Below are 7,261 nucleotides of genomic sequence, written 5' to 3'. Positions count from 1 at the left end.
TTAGTGGTGATCCATGGCAGAGTGGGGTTCTGGCTTCTCAGAATACCTTTTAGCTATTACCTATAAATGCATGAAAGAATCGCAAATGCAGACACCTTGTTATGCACGCTGCTTCCTGAAACCGCCTCTGAGACACCAGATGGCACAGCAAGAGCTGTACCAGTGACAGATGATAAAGTGTATTGAGCCACATAAATTAACCTCATCATGGCCACAGTATCAGATGCCACCAAGAAAAGTAGGAGGGCTGAGGAGCGACTGCAGAATATTACCCACAGGGATGAATTTACAACCCATCTGGGGTCTCTCATGTGAAGATACAGGAACCCCAGATGGCCTGTGAATTTTGAACATTTGCGTATGCAGGGATAGTTTCATCTTTCTGTAAATTAACTGACACTTTGGTCAGAAAGAATGCTTTATCCGCACCAAAGCCATATTTCCCTTAACTCCGACAAGCCCTGCATATCATTAGGGGAAATATCCCAGGCCTCCCCTGCCCGGCAGCAGCACGGTATCCAGGCCAGAAGGGCAGCTCAGGGGCCGTTTCCCGGACACTCTTCAGCCCAGAGCTAAGGAAGCCATTTTGTGTGTGGCATCACTAAGTCTCATGAAGACACTGAGGCACAGTGTAGTGGGCAGAACTACCCGCTACTGAGTTATCCAAGTATAAAAGCTTTCAAAAACAGCTTTAGAAAGCACAGAAAGAACCCCCAAAGGATCCCATTTCTCCAGACTCTGAATGGGATTTAGGTGCTGCCAGCCCCTCTGCTTCAGGAAGGGGTACTGCTTTGTCCAGAGAGGTTCGAAGAGAAGCAACAGCTACAACACCGTGCTTGCAGTGGGTGTGCAGAGCAGTTCCTCCAAGGGAACTAGCTGAAGAGAAAGAGTGGAAGTTAAGGAAACTAAGGCGTTGTGACAGGTCAAATGTTACTAAGAGCCGGAGCCGGACGTGGCTGGAAGGACACGTGTGCTTTATCCAGCACCAAATCTGGAAGGACGTGGCTGGAAGGACATGTGTGCTGACGGGCTGGTGCTGTTGGAGCCTGCCCCGGCTGTTGGGGCCGAAAGGGAGAGCAGATCTGCAGAGCCTGGCCGCCTGGCTGAGCAAGGCTGGTGCTAGCCCTTAGAGACCAAGTATCAGAAAAACCCCTGGAGCCACAGAGAGACAGGCCAGCATAATGGTAAGGAAACTAGGGTTGCACAAAACCACTGACACCAGCAAGGAAGAGGAGGGCTGAGCACACAGGGCTGCAACCCCAAGTGAGGCAGGAACCCCATAACTAGAGGAAGGGCTTTTGAGGAAACTATTAATTCAAGTCAGAGTTGGCCCTGGTGACCTGAGGCCAATGCTAAGCCTGCAAGTGAGTGTTGGAGTCACCCCTCTGAGCAGCCTCCTTCTAACAGAGAGCTGCTGTTGGAAACAGGTTACTCTCACCTGGCCACTGTTAACTGTCTCTTTGTCTTTCTTCTCTACCAACTGTGACTCCTTGAAGGTGGGAGCCAGTGTTTGTATTCCAAGGGCTTGGCATACAGTAAACAGTCAAGAAATAAATAAGCTGAAGATTATCAAGGATTGAGGCAAATCCTCAAAACCCAGGTCAAACCGGTTGGAGTTATCCTGGAGCTGGAGAAGCCTGTTAAGTCAGCACCGGGGGCAAGTCTCAGCAGAGTGGCTGTGTCTGGCACCCTGCTGGGTAAGTAAAGTTTGTTGGAAACACAGCCACAGTTCACCTATTTGATGTACCTCTAATGGAGTCACTACTCAAGGCAGAGCCTGTATGGTTCACAAAGCTCAAAGCAGGGACTAGGTGGCCCTTTACAGGACCAAGTTTACTGACTGCAGCCTAGGGAAGATGTAAAAATATCACTGTCTGAGCCCACCCCTGAGGTTCTGACTCAAGAGTGGGGTGCAGACATGTATATTTGAAGCCTGAAAAGCAGCCTGTGAGATGGAGACGGAGGAGCTGAGCTGAGGCACTACAGCTGGCCTCACCTGCTCAGCTTTCCTCACGCACCTTCCGGGATGATGTAGTCAAGGTTCCCCACGACTCAGGTGAGGGTGTCCGACTCAGGAGACAGGAGGTCGTCACATGCAGACAAAAGGAGAGTAAAGGTTACTGTGATGAGATGGTCTTTTTCTTTGATGATTCTCTCACTGTTCTGTTGTGTGAACATTTTGCATTGTTAGAGAACAGACTACTCGGATGTTACTTCTTTTCAGGTAAAGCTATAATTTTCTAGGTTGTTTTCCTTGCATTTCATTATAAATAAGTTATTAGAATTGCAACTGAGGCAGAACAGAATTGAGAGGCTACCCTCTCTGTTCCCCAGAATCCCTGGCCTTCTGACGAATAAAGCTTGTTGGACCTAAACCCCACCTCTGCATATTTGCCAACAGTGATAGGCAGCTGGACCCTTTTCTCCGGTAACATATTTAAGTGCATTTTCAAACGCGGGCATGTGTGTGTGCACGCACGCGCGATTTCAGATGAATGTACGTTTAAAAGCCTAGTGCACAAAATTCACAGAAGACAAGCAACCAATACCAGCCTGGAAATGTCCTACTTTGAGTAGAAGTTGGAAGTTAAAGTTCACTGTTTGTGAGACAGTAACGGCCCTCCCATGGACTTGGCTGCCATCTCTAACCTTTCCAACAAGAATCATTCCATGTTAAAAAGCAAATGGTTCATTGCATGAGGATATTGTACAAAACTTAACTTACACTCAGTGGAAAATACCTTTATAAACTAACCTTCAGTCACTTACAGGGCCAAGGGAGACTAGCAGGTATCACAGCAAGTGACTATAGGAAGTGGATTGGGAAAGAAATTGATGCCAGTGTGCTCCCTGAGGGCACCACAGTCACCAGGAACTGCATGAAGGTAGAAAAAGGAAAAGTGATTGAAAAGATAATTCTGTAACACCCTGGATTACCCAGGACTACCCTATGATTTTAAGAAGTTGTTGGATTGTTGTTAATTTTTGTGGCTGCTGTTACTCTAATCCATGAGAAACTCTGTTTGTACCTCCAAAGTAAATTCTCTGTCCTCTGGTCTCCATCTGAATTTTGACACTGACATGCATTCACCTAACAGGACAAGCCACCATCATCTGTCCCCTAGACAACTACACTTCCCCCTTCCACTCTTCACTTCCAATCCACCTCCCACTCGAAAGCCTAGGTGGTCAATGTAAATATGATTCGGGTCATGTTACTCCTCTGCTCAAAACCTCTCTTTGCCTTCCCATTATGCTTGGCATAGACCCCCGAATTCCTCATCTTAGCTTGATGTGGTTAGATGCACCACCCAATGTCACATAGCCAATTAGAGATGGAGTCCTATTTAGATATTAATGACCTACGAATTTCTATTGCTGGACAAATGGAGACTTTGCTCTGCTTCCCAGAAACTGGATTGTTCTCTCATCACCCCTGCACCATAATCCTCCTTCCCTTCCCATATCACTCCTGTACCATATCCCCTCTTCCCTTCCCACATCACAGCTACACCATATTGCCTTCTCCCCTTCCCACATCACACCTGCACCATATCCCCACCTCCCCTTCCCACATCACACCTGCACCATATCCCCTCCTCCCCTTCCCACATCACACCTGCACCATATCCCCACCTCCCCTTCCCACATCACACCTGCACCATATCCCCACCTCCCCTTCCCACATCACACCTGCACCATATCCCCTCCTCCCCTTCCCACATCACACCTGCACCATATCCCCACCTCCCCTTCCCACATCACACCTGCACCATATCCCCACCTCCCCTTCCCACATCACACCTGCACCATATCCCCTCCTCCCCTTCCCACATCACACCTGCACCATATCCCCACCTCCCCTTCCCACATCACACCTGCACCATATCCCCACCTCCCCTTCCCAATTCACACCTGCACCATATCCCCTCATCCCCTTCCCACATCACACCTGCACCATATCCCCTCCTCCCCTTCCCACATCACACCTGCACCATATCCCCTCCTCCCCTTCCCACATCACACCTGTACCATATCCCCACCTCCCCTTCCCACATCACACCTGCACCATATCCCCACCTCCCCTTCCCAATTCACACCTGCACCATATCCCCTCATCCCCTTCCCACATCACACCTGCACCATATCCCCTCCTCCCCTTCCCACATCACACCTGCACCATATCCCCACCTCCCCTTCCCACATCACACCTGCACCATATCCCCTCTTCCCCTTCCCACATCACACCTGCACCATATCCCCTCCTCCCCTTCCCACATCACACCTGCACCATATCCCCTCCTCCCCTTCCCACATCACACCTGCACCATATCCCCACCTCCCCTTCCCACATCACACCTGCACCATATCCCCACCTCCCCTTCCCAATTCACACCTGCACCATATCCCCTCATCCCCTTCCCACATCACACCTGCACCATATCCCCACCTCCCCTTCCCACATCACACCTGTACCATATCCCCTCATCCCCTTCCCGCATCACACCTGCACCATATCCCCACCTCCCCTTTCCACATCACACCTGCACCATATCCCCTCCGCCCCTTCCCACATCACACCTGCACCGTATCCCCTCCTCCCCTTCCCACATCACACCTGCACCATATCCCCTCCTCCCCTTCCCACATCACACCTGCACCATATCCCACCTCCCCTTCCCACATCACACTTGCACCATATCCCCATCTCCCCTTTCCAATTCACACATGCACCATATCCCCTCCTCCCCTTCCCAATTCACACATGCACCATATCCCCTTATCCCCTTCCCACATCACACCTGCACCGTATCCCCTCCTCCCCTTCCCACATCACACCTGCACCATATCCCCTCCTCCCCTTCCCACATCACACCTGCACCATATCCCCTCCTCCCCTTCCCACATCACACCTGCACCATATTCCCACCTCCCCTTCCCACATCACACCTGCACCATATCCCCTCCTCCCCTTCCCACGTCACACCTGTACCATACCCCCACCTCCCCTTCTCACATCACACCTGCACCATATCCCCCCTCCCCTTCCCACATCACACCTGCACCATATTCCCACCTCCCCTTCCCACATCACACCTGCACCATATCCCCCCCTCCCCTTCCCACATCACACCTGCACCATATTCCCACCTCCCCTTCCCACATCACACCTGCACCATATCCCCTTCTCCCCATTCCATACCTATTCCTGACTCAACAAAACTCCTGCCTCAAGTCCTGTCGCACCCAGGCCATGTCCAACAATGATGTCAGATGAGAAGGTGATAGGGAAAATGGGAAACATAAGAAGAAATACACATGTTTTCATTATAGCAAGAATGAAAGTTAGCAGTGAAAGGCACTGAGTCCAAAATGGAGGATGAAATACATGTGATTTGTGTAGAGATGAGAAAGACAGATTTTAATGTGTATTCCTCCATGTTTTCCTTCATGCCCACACTTTTATGTTCATTGAATAATAAATCTTGAATATCTTCCAACATCAATTAGATGCCCATAATTAAGGTGGCATAATCAAGTCTGGCCACAGTGAATCAAAGCCTGTCCCAAAGTTTGGCATGAGGGAGACCAATGGCCTTATCACTTGGGTCAGCACAGCACCCCCTCCCAGGACAGGGGAATGCTAGATAAATCCACCCAGTTAGATCCTTTTTTGAGAAGATTTGATGGCAAATATAGGCAGGTTCACAGGGAAGAAGATAAAAACAGAAAGATTATTATTATTATATTATTTCAGACAGAGTCTTACTCTGTCACCTGGGGTAGAGTGCTCTGGCACCATAGCTCATATCAGACCTCATCCTCTTGCCTCAGCCTCCCAAGTAGCTGGGACTACAGGTGCCCTCCACCATACCAGCTATTTTTAAAGAAAGGCTCCTTCTTGCTCAGGCTGAGCACGAACTCCTGAGCTCAGGCGATCCTCCCACCTTAGCTTCCCAGAGTGTTAAGATTACAGGCATGAGCCACTGTGCCCGGCTAAGCAGAAAAATTCTTCAAGAGTAGGTGGCATACATAAGCTATTACAGAGCAAGAACAGACAGGTACAGGAAAAATTCCCTGGCACAGTAACAACAGACCCTCAGAGTTTCTAAGGGATTCTCAGCAATGTCCAGTCCTCAAGAAGGCCCGTGTTACAAGACTTGGCACACTTCCTGCTTCCCTGCGTATAATACACGGACATTGCCTTGATGACCCAAAGTTGTATGATGACGTCTGCTTTCTCAAAGATCCCAACTGAAATAGAATTTCCCAGTTTTCTTGCACCCATTTCTTAGATATTTCATGTGAATTTTGCTGAAGGGAGTCTGGCATGTTTCATAAGTACTCCATATCCCTATTTCCATGAGAAGAAAAATGGGTCAGAGAATAACTATGTAAATTTTTATACATAAATAAGTCATAAGCAAATAAAAGCATCCAAGTCCACATCTATTATATTTTGCCATGCCTCTAATGTTTACCATAATATTTTCATCATCTACTTTAAGTCAATAAATCCTGTTTAGATTCAACTATTAGTAGGCAAAAATCACACACATAAAAAGCAGAATAGATTCAGACTCCAGACTTAAAATTAACTATCAGTTTACTTACTCCATGCTATCATTTCTCACCATCTAGGGAGCAAATTGGGTCACTCACTGAATCTTCTTGGGCCACTGTAACAGCATACCACAGACTAGATGGTTTAAAAGACAGAAATTTATTTTTCACAGTTCTGGAGACTCAAAATCAAAGATTGAGGGTTGGTGACTGGCGAGGCTCTCCCCTTGGGCAGCAGACAGCTGTCTTCTCGCTGTGTCCTCGCCTAGGAGACAGAGCAAGCAAGCTTTCTGGGGTCTCTTCCTATGGGACACTTCCTGATGGATCAGGGCCATCCTTATGATCTTACTTAATCTTAATTACTTCCTCAGGGGGCCCATCTCCAAACACAGCCCTTCCGGAAGGTTGGAGCTGTAACACATGAATTTGGGGAGGTTAGGGATGTCACACACGAACTTGGAGGTGGGGACACAGATTTTCAGTCCGTAATACTCACTGCGAAAATGGAGAGACATTATCTTTTTCTAAAGGACTTTAGATCTTATACCTGTTTGGGAAAACAACAATTTTGAAAAAATGAAGAACAGAATATTGGAGTGATTCTTCAGTGAGTATTCCATCATTAGTACCTCAAAAGAGAAGTAATTATATAATCCAGGGTCCCACCACTCTCCACTGATTGCCTAAATCAATTTTC

The sequence above is a fragment of the Nycticebus coucang genome, chromosome 5 (genome assembly GCF_027406575.1).
Source record: "Nycticebus coucang isolate mNycCou1 chromosome 5, mNycCou1.pri, whole genome shotgun sequence".
In the NCBI taxonomy this organism is placed as follows: Eukaryota; Metazoa; Chordata; class Mammalia; order Primates; family Lorisidae; genus Nycticebus; species Nycticebus coucang.
Note: the sequence above shows the minus strand (reverse complement) of the source record.